This window comes from Pituophis catenifer, unplaced genomic scaffold, assembly GCF_029215685.1.
Source record: "Pituophis catenifer annectens isolate HBS135680 unplaced genomic scaffold, rPitCat1.0.hap2 SCAF_1, whole genome shotgun sequence".
NCBI classification, from domain to species: Eukaryota; Metazoa; Chordata; class Lepidosauria; order Squamata; family Colubridae; genus Pituophis; species Pituophis catenifer.
Window position 1 is genome coordinate 156,133,021 of NW_027256881.1, and position 14,824 is coordinate 156,147,844.

Consider the following 14,824-nt stretch of genomic DNA (forward strand, 5'->3'; position numbering starts at 1 on the left):
ATGAAACTTACTTCTGATAGGCATTTGTATGTAGTGTACAATTTAGTATATATTTAGCAGCAATATGTAAGTCAGCTATATTTACTGTTCAGCTCACTTACTGAAGAAGTATTGCTGTGGTATTAATGTAATTATCCAAGCATCTTGATCATCTCCAAAACAAATAATCAAGGTCATGTCAACTGGAAAAGCAACTCTGTTTATGCATGTATACATGCATGCATGTACAAGTAGTAGAAGATTAGCAATTAGAAGCAGATCACATTTATGAGTCAACTGGCTGCAGCATTAGAATTCAAAAGAGCCAAGCGGGATCCTGCCAAGATGTTATCCTAGTTTCCTCCTAACACTACATGATCAAGAGCACAACATGCCCAGTGGTTTCATAGCAATAATCCTTAGGAGACTGGAATTTTAGCATAATATTCAGGTAATCTACATCTTTAACAATCCTTACAAAGGAAATGACAACAGCTTGCTTGCCTCTTAATATTTGACTGTAGGTAACATTTATGATATGCTGCCTGTACACTTTCAGGGCTACCTTGAGAATGACCATGCCAAAATCTTTAAAGTTCCAGGTTATATTTTAGTTACAAGATGGTGACTTGATAGTAAAGTTTACTGAAATCAAAGGTAGATTATCTGTGAGATTTGAAATTAGTGGTGCTGTGTGCTAACACAGGATTTCCTTTTGTCAAATTCTATCACACATAACAGAATTTTACATCTGAACACATCAGATAATAGAAAGAACCAATTACTTCTTCAGGAATGCAGAAAGTTACATGTAATAAGAGCGGCTTAAAATAAACTTCATCAGTTCCTAAAAACATCTATAACTCATGTCTTGTAACTTCCTTAGGCTAGAAAAGTGTTTCTCAAACATTCTGCAGTCATGGACCATTATATCATCATTCAAAAAAGTGGGAGGACACCCAATTAAACAAATACCTCCCTTCTACATTTTTGGCAAATAAATTTATACTTATGGTCAGGGTGCAGGGGGCCAGGGATGTAAGCAATATCGGAATGTTGCTGGATTGAGATGCAAGTTCTGCCCATTTTCTATGTGCGCTCTTTTTTTTTTTATTGAACATTTTTTAAAAACAAAAAGAAAGCTTTAACACTTTTTCTGTTTCAACAGTTTTGCATCAGTCAAGAATTTCATACTTATACATTTTTCCCTTCCTTATTCTACTATATCTTTTGTACATATACTTCTAATATTAATTTATTTGTTTACATATATACATATAAATACCCATGTGCGCACTTTCATTTCTACAGTTTTTGTTTCCTCATATTTGCAATTATACTTCTACTCCTATTTCAACCATTATTTAATTTTTCTTTGCCTTTTATCTCTCTCCTCCAGCCATTCATACCATTTCTCCCACACTAAGTAATATTCTGTTTCCTCTTTTTCTCCTTTGTTAATTTGTCCATCTCCGCACATTCCAAAACTTTTCTGATCAAATTATCTTCGGATGGTATATTATTATTTTTCCAGTTCTGAGCGTAGATTATTCTTGCTGCTGTGATGATATGGATAATTAAATATTGTATTTCTTCTTCATACGACCCTGGGAGTATTCCTAGTAAAAAAGTTTCTGGCCTCATCTCTATCTGTTGTTTGGTTATTTCTTCTAATTGTGATCTAATTCTACCCCAATATTGTTTCGCTTTATGGCAAGACCACCACGTGTGGTAACACGGTCCCTTTTGTTGTTTGCATTTCCAACACATTGGTGAGGTATTGGGAAACATCTTTGCCAATCTGGCTGGTGGCAAGTGCCACCTGTAAAACATTTTATACGAATTTTCTTTATAGGATATAGACATTGTCAATTTATAATTTTTGTTCCATAATTTCTCCCATTTATCCAATTCAATGTTATACCCGAATTTTTTTGCCCAAATTATCATAGTTTCCTTTACTACCTCCTCTTCCAATTTGTATCTTAATAAATAATTGTAAATTTTTTGGATCAATTTATCTTCTGTGCCTTGGAGGATTTTGTCTAATTCATGTACTTCTCTTTGGATCCATATTGTGTCAAATCTGTCTTATATCTAGATTTTATTTGCATGTAAGGCCACCAATCAATGTCTGTAGCCTGTTCTTTTAATTCCTGCCTTGTTTTCAATTCCCCTTGACTATTTAACAAATCTTTATATCTTTTTATTTTGTCAATGTCTAATGCATTTGGGTAGATTTGTGCCTCCATTGTGGATAACCATTCTGGAATTTTATCATAATGATTCTTTTTTATCCCTTGCCATGTTTGTAGTAGTGCCTCTCTAATTAAGTGTCCTTGAAAATAGTGTCTGTCTATTTTTCCCTTCCCATAAAAAGGCGTGCCAGCCTCTCTGCAAATCATATTCTATGTGCACTCTTACATTGCATCTAGAGGACAGAACTTGTGGCAAAACACGGCAACACTGAAAAATCATTCTGACCAAAGCAGCAAATCCATGTGGATGTCACAGGTTATAGCGGTGTTTGTGAATGTCTTCCCTTCCCTTCCATTTTACAAGGCCTTTTAATACTAAATATTACATCAATAATTTTAATTCAGAATTAAATACGGATTTAGTAAGTAAGTAAATTCTTTTATGTGCCCCATATTCTAAAAACACGTACTTGTTGGTAATGAATGCTCTGGTATAATACTGACCTGATACAGGAGAAGTACAGGGTTCTTCCCCCCCTCCCGTGCCCCCAAAGAAATCTCATTTTTAGATATTAATGATTGTGTTGCTTTCCACCTATCGTAGTAACTGCAGACCTGGAGTCAGTAAGCCCACTCAAGAACTATTAGCTACTGTCAGTTTTCTGAATGTCAGTAACTCAAGTGTTGTTGGACAGAAAGATGCTTGATTCCATGCTCTCTAAACCGTTCAGTTCTGTCTCCGAGGCAATCTGCTCTGATTTCTTGCTTCTTGGATCTTGATGTTGCTCATTCCAAGGGAGGCTTCCCCTCTCCTCTCTAGGAGCTCCCTTTGCCTTCCTTCCTGCTTTGCTTTCCTTTTCATTCATCCCCAGCCTTTACTGTAGATGGATGCAGCTGTTTCACCCTCCCACTGCTTCCTGGCCTGAGGGAACCAGGCGAGGCCTAAGTGTGGGTGGCAGAGCATGACAAAAATTCACAAGAAGAGAATGATGCGAAGAACTCCTCCTCTGGTAGCAGTATGGGTGTGGCAGGCTAGAGCAGGACTCCAGTTGAGATTTCTTACCCAGGCTGACCCATTTCCCCAGCAGCCCCAAAATCTCTAGCCATTATGAGTATCTTGCACCGTGGTTAAAAAACATGAGCTACACAGTAATGATTGTTTGGCTTCAAGCCTTAGCTGGGCTGTGGAAACTTTGGAAAGCATCTAATTAATTATATGAAGACTTCCATATAATTTTGGGGGTAGCAACATGGGATTAATCTGACACTGCCTTCTTCCGAGCATTTTGGTTTTGTTCTTAACCTTTCAGTCTAGTTTATAGAGATTTCTTAGTGGTCTCCATTCTAGATATTAATCCGGTCCAATCCTGCATAGCTATTTCAAGACCAGCCAAACTGGCTAGGTGCTGCCATCTGCTGTGACAGGAATGATATTCTTTCTACAGCTGCTTACAGTGTAAAAATATTATGGAGGAAATGTATATAAAGTGCCTTCTCAGAAATGTCCAAGGTATACCGGAGACTTGATTACCATCCTTAGGCACACCTGTGACACATGCAGTATTTCTTGAAAACAATGAGGACAATGCTCGTCAGTTCTGATATATTTTGGCTAGTGTATCACTGAAAGCCCAGTTTTATCACAAACATACTCACTTACTCAGCATGTTCTGTACAAGTTACAATCTCTCTTTCAGATATTATTATCGCAATCTGGGTGTCCTCCTGGATTCACGGCTGTCTTTAGAAGATCACTTGACAGCCATAACCAGGGGGGCTTTCGCACAGGTACGCCTGGTGCGCCAGTTGCGCCCTTTCCTAGACTGGGATGCCCTCGCCACGGTCACTCGTGCCCCTGTTACTTCTCGGTTGGATTACAGCCCCTCTACGTGGGGCTGCCCTTGGGATGCACCCGGAGGCTTCAGCTAGTCCAGAATGCGGCCGCGCGGGTTGTTACAGGAGCCTCTCGTTACTCCCGTGTAACACTCTCCTGCGCGAGCTGCACTGGCTGCCGGTGGTCCTCCGGGTTCATTTCAAGATGCTGGTGCTCACCTATAAAGCCCTACATGGCTTAGGCCCGGGGTACTTGCAGGACCATCTTCTGCCATCCTCCCATCGTCCTGTGCGCTCTCACAGAGCGGGCCTCCTCAGGGTGCTGTCAGTCAGACAATGTCGGCTGGTGGCCCCCAGGGGGAGAGCATTCTCTGTGGGAGCGCCAACCCTCTGGAACGGTTTGCCCACCAGGCTTAGGACAGCCCCCGACCTCCTCTCCTTCCACCGCGAACTGAAGACGTGGCTTTTTCATCAAATGGACTGACCCGTTGAGGGGGGTTTTTACATTGTAATAATTTTAATTCATTTTAATTGGATTTTAATTTATATTTAATTCATATTGTTGAATTTTTATCTTGTAAGCTGCCCTGAGTCCTTCGGGAGAAGGGTGGCATATAAATTGCAATAAAATAAAAATAAAATAAATAAAAATAAATTTTGCAAGCCAACATATTGTTGCCTGCATCTGACTAACTAGGAAATAAATGGAGAGTACTGAGCCACACTCACAAAGACAATGTAAGATATTGTGGAAACAAAGATGGTTGCATGAATGGGAAGATTCAGTGAATTAAGTGGTGTAAGTTAATTATGTTATAGTTCCTTTCCGTTTTCTTGTTTCACACCTCTTCAATTTTTGACTTATCACTTGTTATTCCTTTTCTGGAATGGAGTTATATTCTCATTCTGAAAAGAAAGTTTAGTTAGTTTAGTTTAGTTTATTTGATTTGTATACCGCCCTACTCCCGAAGGACTCAGGGCGGTGAACAGCCAAACAATAAAATACATAGATACAAAAAATTTAAAAAATCAGATAAAATCGAATTAAATAATTTTGGCCCAGACAAATTAAAACACCCAATAATTTAAACAGATTAAAATTTACATATTAAAAAGAGGGAAAAGATTAGGCCAAGCCCGCCTGGTGGAATAAAAAGGTCTTCACAGCGCGGCGGAAGGTGCGCAGATCCGGGATCCTCCGTATCTCCGGGGGGAGCTCATTCCAGACAGTAGGTGCCCCCACAGAGAAGGCTCTCCCCCCTAGGGACCGCCAGTCGACATTGTTTGGCTGACGGCACCCGGAGGAGTCCCTCTCTGTGAGAGCGTACTGACCGGTGGGAGGCTATTGGTGGTAGTTGGCGGTCCTGTAGGTAACCAGGTCCTAAGCCATGGAGCGCTCTAAAGGTGGTAACCAAAACCTTGTAGCGCACCCGGAAGACCACCGAGAGCCAGTGCAGCTCACGCAGGAGAGGTGTTACATGGGAGCACCCTGTCGCTCCCATTACCACCCGCGCGGCCGCACTCTGCGCCAGATGGAGCCTCCGGGTGCTCCTCAAGGGGAGCCCCATGTAGAGAGCATTGCAATAGTCCAGGCGGGAGGTGACGAGGGCATGAGTGACCGTGCGTAAGGAGTCCCGATCCAGAAAGGGACGCAACTGGCGAATCAGGCGGACCTGATGAAAAATCCTCCCGGTCACGGCCGTCAAATGCTCTTCTAAAAACAGACTTCTAAAGAGCATGATAAGTATTTATATAAGAATTTATGCTTCAGAACATTCTGATTGACCAACTTTTTATGTATGGGTTGGATTATATGTCTATTAGGGAATATGCAGATGGCTTGAAAATCATATTCTAAGAATGCTCGTGAATGATTCCTTATTAAACTGGAGGGAAATGTTATGGGGTGCCATGGGGTTCATTCCTAGGCCCTCTACTTTTGAACCTCTTCATTAAGGACTTGGAAGAATAGACACATTGCCAATGACACAAAATTGATTAGGATAGAAATAGCTAGAAATAAAGAAAAAAAACCCCATTCAGAATTGCCTTTAGAGGTTAGGGAAATGGTAAAATAATAGTACAGAACTGAATAGAGAAAAATGCAAATTCTTCTCTTAAGAAACAGTTATCAAGGCCACAGGGGCTGGAAGCTGATATTAACTGACTTTGCAACAATGGTTAATCATAGGCTAAATAGGGGTCAGCAGTGTGGCGTGGTTGCTACTACCATTTTAATTTGCATTATTATTGGCAGGTTACAAAATGTTTTATGGTAAGATTCAAGGTTAGGTTCCCTCTTGTACTTAGCTATTGTATAAACAAACCTTAGCAACATCTGCTATGACACTGCCTTCATTTAACCTCCAGCATATGTAAAATGCCTTAATTTAATGTCGTCAGTAATTAATTTTTCCTTCTTATTTTGATAGTTCCAAGCACAGCCTCGAGATGTGTAAAATCTGTTCTATGGGAGGCAAAGTCGAGTGACCAAGAGTGGCACTTGTAATATGGGCCTGCTCCTTTCTCAGACCCGGGTGCTATTCTACTGTTGCTTCCCAGAAGCACTAGATATAGCATGGGCCTATTAGAATTATGCAATGCCAATAGGCCATTCAATTGGCTGGCCTGTGAATGTGCTTACTCTGTGGCTGTTACTGGTTCACTGCAAGTCACAAATGCTGGGAATAATGTAGAGATGGGACCAAGCTTAGCATTGCTTTTGCAACCCAACATGGAAGAATATGGATTTGTTATCTACATGAAGAAAGAATGGTAGACATCAATCTCAGTAAAAGTGCCTCTTGTGACTCAGATCTCATGATTCCGATCTTGTCTTCAAACTTTGTTGCACTTGAGTCTCCACTTGAGTGCGATGTTAGAGGAAGGACACAGAAAAGACCTTAGAGTCTACAGCCAAACTTCCCCATTTCTGTTGCAGCGCCATGATTGGTAGCTTTCCCACCAACTGGTTATGTGCAGAAGAAGGGAAGGCAACAATCCAGAAGAGCTACCGGTATTTTACTCATGATGGAACCCCATTTGACAGTGAAACAGAAGTTAAATCAGGATGGGGCTTGGGAATGGAATTTTTTACTTACTGTGGTTTTTAATCAGCCAAAGGCTGGGCAGATGTCATTCAATGGGAAAGAGACCTGTGCATACTGCTTTGTTTAACCTTGAGAACATGGTTGGATTTTTGTTTAGCCAGAGGGAACATGGTTGGACTTTTAAAGAACCTGAGGAAACGTCACAGAAAAGAACACCAAAACCTATTTGCAGTCCTTCCAAAATGCAAGTCATGAAAGGGTCAGAAGTTACTGGAAGGCCATTTTTATGGAACCTGATGAAAAATATCCTCAGAGTGAGAGCAGTTTCAAGAGGAAGTGATGAATTCCCTTTGACTGCATATGATTAAGAAGCTGGACTGCCATCTTTTGGGGATGCAGGGATGGAACTAAATGGGCCCTTCCAGCCCTATGAATAGTAGGGTGAAATTATGGTTTTGGATGGGCCAAAATGTCTTCCTCTATATATGTACACGGTTTCCCATTTTTTTAAACCACTATTCTTTTGTAACAGTCTTAAGATCACTACCAAAACAAAGATACTGTATATTCTTTTACTTGGCATTCCTTTGTTCTGCAGAGCACCATCTCATGGCCCAAGACAAAAGACCAACCTTTACCTTTGGGCAGGGTAAAGCAACTTTGTGAGATCCTCAAGGACCAGCCCTCGCATCCAACTGCCTTCATTGAAATGCAAATCTTTCAAACAGCCATAAATCAGCAAAGGAGAGAAAAGCATGAACTTCTTATCAAGGCAGTGTCTAAAATATAAAGCCTAAAAACAAGCCAATACAGGTCTAGTCTAATACTTTGGGAATTCCCAGTATTTCTCAACCTGGCATGAATATCTTATTGTACACCACCCAGAGTCCCCCTGTGAGAGAGATGGATGGTTTTAAAATGTGATCAATAAATTAAACAAATAAATGAAACAGCTTAGTTTTTCCATATTGCCCAAGCTTAGGTTTCATCTGAAACTCTATGACTGTGTATATTGCTCTAAATTGAAACATGCAGAGTAAATGAAGAAGAGCACTATCTTTTTAAACTGAAATACGTGTAATTTTAATCCCAATCTACATCAAGTTACTGATGTTTGGTCACAAACAAAACTTTCCTTTTTTGTTTGAACTCAATGGAAATGTAACTTTGTTTTTCTGAATGTAGACTTGCTCTCTGGGTAACTCATAATACTTCCTTGGATGGGAGAAGAGAGATGCATATTCCATAATTTCAACTGAATTTAAGGCATTGTATTTTCTGAGTGGGATTTAGGATTTGAAGGCAAAAACTGCTTCAAAGCACAACTCTTTCGACTCAATGCATCTTTTCCTAACTGAAGGATCATACAACCCTGTTTTAATTTATTAAATGACTTGCTTACCATTTCTCATTAGGGAACCCCCCAAATATTTTGTAATAGAGATGAGAGCAGTTTTAAAATATATTTATTTAAAAGATTTATATAGTTGCCCATTTTATGCATCATAAACCCAGATGGCTCACAAATATGAACCGAAACAGGGGGAAAAAAGCATAAAATCCAACACAAAAATTCCACACTGGTGCCCCCAAAAGCAACATCTCCCCCACACATCCACAACTTTATTAGGCTCCAGCAGTACATCACCCGAATGCTGGTGAGAATAGTAAAGTCTTTAGGGCTTTTCAGGAGGCTAAAAAGTTGGGGACCTGCCCATCTCAGGGGAAGGGTGTTTTGCAGGGCAGGGGCTGCTATCAAGAAGACACACTGCCTTGGTGCCAGTAAATGACAGTATTTAATAGTAAGCTTTCCGTACTATTAAAATTACTAGGAAAATTAAAATAACATCTTAAAAAAATACCTATTGTATGGCAATGTTGGGGCTTAGTGTACTGTAGGATGATTCTCAGGAGCGACTGCCAAACGTCCCACAAGCAGCATACCATATATTGTAATACACAAACTGGCTTTTCCGAGAAAATCATACATACCAATGCAATGGTATGTGGGAATGACCTTGGAAGACAGGTCGAAAAGACGCAGCCAAGAGGGTGGGCAGATAAAATGCAATTTAGCCTATAGCAGGAAGGTGAGCAGGGCAAGGGGCTTTCTAGTTTCTTGGGTTATAAAAGGGATGGGGGTGGGGAATATACTTTCAAACTGTTAATCTTTTAATCATAATTTGCATTTTATTGTTATTAGATATGTACTGTATATTATTATGGTTTTACTGCTTTTAACATTGTAAGCCGCCCAGAGTCATCTCGCGATGTGATGGGTGGCAAGCAAATAAAATAAATAAGTAAAATATAACCTTGCAATAAAGTAGAATAAAGAAGGGACTTTTTATTATCTATGGTGGACATGTGATAGAGCAAAAAAATAATAATTGGAGTGTGATTCATATTTTAATACAGAAAATTTTGAAAATGAAAAACAGAAAAATGAAACCAGAACTTTTCCTTTTGGGCCTAATAGAAAAAGAAGTGGAGAAAAAATTTGGAGCTTTGTACTATATATGTTGACAGCAGCAAGACTATTGTATGCACAAAAATGGAAGGACACTTCAATTCCTACTATGGACGAATGGTTGCAGAAGTTGATGGAGTTGGCTGAAATGGCAAAATTACTTTGATTAAAGAAAGAAAAGAATATAAATACTTTTGTTTCCACATGGAGACTGCTTCTGAACTTTGTGCTTGAAGTGGAAAAGAATGAAACTCTGACTGGGTTTTACTTAGTTTCTTTATAGAAACGGCTTGTTTGTATTATTATGAAAAAGCAAAAAGTTGTGATTTGATGTTAATGCCTTATTTTACTGCAACAGAGAGAGTCGGAAGTCATTGCTTCTTTTTCTTTTTCTCCTTATCCTTCCTCATTTCTCTTAACCCTCTTTCTCCCCACTGTTTTCCTATTTACTTTCGTATTTTGTATCTTATAATATTTTATAACTCAATAAAAATGTTAAACCATAAAAAATAAAGTAGAATTAGCTCATGTAGCCATGTTTCCAGACTAGTTTACCTCACAAAGCTGACAGCTTTCAAATCTTAACACAGTCAAAGTAATAATTAAGGTTTCTTTCTATCCTAATACCAGCCCGTTGCTTCATTCCAAGTGTTGGCATTAGCTTACCAAATCCTCAACAGCTTCTACTTCAGAAGCTGCCCTGATGCCAACAGTAGGAGCGTGTCTCACTTCCTCACGAACATATCCAGGGCTCTGGCAAGCCATCAGATGATGGGAGGGCAGAAAGGAACTCACTCAAAGGAAAAATTGTTTCACAAGGCCCCCGGTATTGAAAACAAACTTCCTCCAGCCTTTCCTTTCTTTCAGCCAAAAAGGAGGACAGGGGTAGGAACACAGAGCGTCAGATGCATAAGGAGAGAGAGAAGAAAGGCAGAAAAACCAGAGGAGGGAAAGCGGGCTGGTGAAGTGCTTGATGACAGGACGGCTGATTGGCTTGGACTCGGCTCCAGACTTCACTCAGCAGTGCCGCTTTAAATTTGCTATCTTCACGACAGCAGCATGCAGCACGTTTGCAGTTGGATTGCTCCTCCCTCCCTCCCTCCCTTCCTCTCCCTATTTTCTAAACTGCTTCAATTTAAGCAGAGCAAAGAGATAATTTATTTCCTGTGACAATCAGTCGTTTGGATTGAAGACAGCCTTACCAGCACTGTAACACAATCCCATCCTGTACAGCAGCCACCAAAGCCACTTTATGATGGCACCTGTTTCAAGGTATGCTGGCTATATACGGAATAGCTTGGGGGCTCACTCTCCTTAGGTGAGCAGATGGACACGCCTGTCAATCATCTTGCATGTCATGAGGAAGGCTTCCGGGATCTGCACTGCAGATGGCAACAAACAGAAACCCCACTTTGCTGCCCCCTAGTGGCCATGGGGTTTTGCACTAAAGAGAACCTCTCCTCCCACTCCAAGGAAAGGGAAAAGGTAACAGGAAATGAATATCAAGGCATCTATACCAGCCAGCCAAATCACGCATCTCTATGAGTCAGGCCATCCTGTATGATGACAGTTTAAAAGACATGAGCAGAGACACATCAGCAGAGTTGTTTTGGGAAGGATTGTTGCATAGCTGCCATTCCACATGTTAAGCTAAGGAATTAAAATCAGGGTTCCAGTTCAAGAATAACCAGTCCTTAAGTGTACCCATTGTACGTAGGTCATTTACATTTCTTTTAATAAGTGAAGGCTTAGAGCAATTGTTTTCTAAGTTCAAAGATGCAGATGTCATGTTTAGTCACACCAAGCCCCCCCCCAATGCAGAATCGATAAATTAACTTGAAAACCAGGAGCCTGAGTGTCAATCTCAGCCTATCCCAATTTGGGATCCTTGAGAGATGCTATATTGAATAGGGTTGGAATGGACATAATTTCCTTCCTATGGCTGATTTTTTGCATGGTTCAGTTCTTCCAATGACGTCTTGCCAAAGAAACAGTGACGGTTCTTCTTCAATTTGCTTCATTAGCAAACTATCCTCAGAAATTAGGGAAATAAAACATAATCCCACCCACAGGGATCCATGGGATTAACCAAACAGCAGGATGGCTTTTTACTTCCCAAGGCCATCTTTCTCAGAGGCAACTCTCTGAAGACAGCTCTGATTATATTGGAGAGAAATACTTGGCTTATTTTCTTGTAGGCTTTGAAGAGCTGTCTGGATTGGTTTGGCAATGAGTTGAGTTAATTACTATTTTGGGGGCTAAAGCTCAACCCATTTCCATATCAGGCTCATGGGTTCCCATCCATCTCCATTTGTTCCAAGAGTGATTTTGCACAGCATTTACAGAAGGATGAGGAGAGAAAGAAGTTTCATGGTTCAGCTATAGGATAAACGGAGAAATGAACAGATTCACAATTCACTCAGGCAATGGTATCTAACTATAGTAATGTTCTTAAGTGCCAAGAACATAATATTGTTTTAATTATTTAGCTTCTAGGGAACCAAACATTAGTGATAGAAGCACAAAACAATTGAAAGAGGATAGAAGGATTAGACAAATCTGTAGAAAATAAGTGAGGCAGAGTAGAGAATAAATAAAAAGAAACTAGAATCTAATATTGTTGAACAGAGCCATATGTCTATTTCTATTAGCAAAGGCAGAAATAATGTAAATCCCCAGTGAAGACCAGTTACTAGTTAAAACCTTGCTAGGTTGGATAAGCAGTAACCATTTATGAAAACATTTTGCAACTGTTCATTTGCTTTAAAAAAAAAAAAAGAATAATTAGAAAATATATTGCTTCTTCCATTCATTCCTTTACTGTGAAAATTATGTTACAGTGTTTAAGGCCATAAAAGGGCAAATATAGACTAGGTTCCACTCCTTGACTAATTTGGTGTGATTAATTTACCCCCTAAAGTGTACATATCAAACATTCTGAAATTTTATTATACCCAAATTAACAGATGCAGTAGCATCAACATCTTTGTATATTGATGAAAATGAAAATAAATATTCTGCTTTTCAAGGATTTTGTATCATATACGGCAGCTCTTTGAATTCTTTGCTCAGCATATTGAATTAAAGAAATAAGGTTTCTGAGATGAAGTTATTATGTACCAAGAGAGTCAGTCATATCTTTCCTGTTACAGAAGCTTTGAGGGTGCAACCATTCAGAATACACAAAGTCTCAAAAAGAAAAAAAAAATCCCAGATTACTCAGCAAATAATCCAACATGTGTTTTAAATGTAATTATTGCTGCCCTTGGGGAAAGCCTATTCATTTATACACTCTAATCAGCTTTCCATTGGCACCTCAAAGTTATTCAAGGGCAGTTCGGATCAGTATCACCTGATACAAAGAAATTTGTACCTCAAAATTACCTTGTGAGGCTAGAAATAGCTCTCAGTAATGCACTCAATGGCCCTGCTCCCCAAAAGTTACTAGTCATGTCAGCAGACTTTTTTCCTATCCCCTTTTTTTTTTTTACAAAAGGGAAACTTTAGCGTTTTTTTCTTAAAATGTTAAACAAGTTAGATTCTGTTTAGAGTTAGGAATTTAAGATCTAACTCTTGCTAGATAATTTAATTGTTCCATGATGTTTGGCACAAATGTGTCCTCTACGCTGCCATAGTTGGCGATGTACACACATTGCAGTAGTATTCAAATTCAAATATCTTTGTAGTGATTACCGGGCACCCAGCCATATGCCTGTTTGTAATACACAAATGAATATTTTTCCATTTACATATGCACAGCAGTATAATCCAGACTAAGTCTGTAGACCAGTCTAGACATAGTGCAGAACAATGCATACTCACATTGATCAATCCTGAGTTGGCAACTCATTTTTAAAAAAGAAGCACTATCTTGATTTGAACAAGGACTGAATTAACAAGCAATGTTAGTTACACATATTAACCTGATTTTTAAATATATATATTGCTCAGATGGGTCAGACAATCAGATCTGCATTGCAACCACCCAAATGTGGCTAGGCTAGCAAGTTAGCAAGTCTGTAGTCTCTTGCTGCCATCTAGTGGCCATTTGGACTTTTGCAGCCCAGATCTGATAGCCCTGCCCTTGTCTTTCTAAAACAAATAAAACTGAAGAGTGAACAGGAAAACTTATTTAATATGGAAGAGGAGAAACATTCACATATGCCTATCATGGCAGGGTTATGGTTATATTTGGCCTGTTCTGGAAGGTCATTAAAGGCATATAATAGCTTTTTTCTTTCCTGGTGATGTTTTGTCCTTCCTGTTGCTTATCGTTTCCCTTTCCATCCAGTCAACGTGATCTCCTTCAGAAAATAGATGAGGAACTAACACATGTACCTTGAATGATTATGAAATGCTAGTGATACAAAGAGTAACTTTTGCCCAATTTGTCCTTGGTTTTGTCCATATTAGAAAAGATTTTTTTTTGTTTTGTTTCTACCACATTTTTGCCTGCGGTAGGGATTACAGAAGATGGGGTCCTGCTTAGCCAAAGGCATTCCTGGAAGTGGGCAGCTCTGAAAATTTTGCAATAGGCTCAGGCTCAGTAACAGCTTAAGAACAGAAGGCTCTGTGTACAAATCAAGGTTACAACAACTGCAGGGCAGGTGTGATGCGGAGTCCCTTTATACAAGGAAGCAAAAAAGGAATTCCAAGCATTTTTTTGTTTAAAAAAAAAAGACAATTTAGACATGAAAAGGGTTGCAGGGGGAAGGTTAATAAGAAGGGAGCTGTAAAAATTAATAATTTAATGCAGAGGAGCCTTTTATGGGCAATTTTTGCTAAGAATGGCAGGCCACACTACAATGAGTTATCCAAGAAGCCTCCCTAGCCTTGCTTGTGTTTGGCTTCTGCTCAGCTACCAGCCCTGCACTTTGAGAGAAATTGGTCAGCTGCCCCCAAAGGCAATTGTCTAAAGACAGCAGCCCAGCTTGCAGCTGGCATTTCCACTCCAGCACCCCCCCCTTCAATAGCTTATCCCACTAGCTTTGAATCTTGAGTTAACTCTCAACTTCCATTCTGAGACAATAGCCATCTAGCTCTTTCCTGCATCTATAGTGCTGTCCCCTGCTCAAAAAAATGGTATTTTAGGCCATGGCAACAAAAGCAGCTGCGGTTACCATGCAGAAGGCTGTTCCAAGTGGAAAGGAAGAGAAATAACATAAGCATTTCACCTCTGCTGAAATGATCTTCAAGTATTATCAGTTAACAATGTCATACAATCTCACAAAATGTTACATCGTTTTGCAGAGCTCTACTGCAATTTCCTGCAATGTTTTCATGGCAAATAGTAA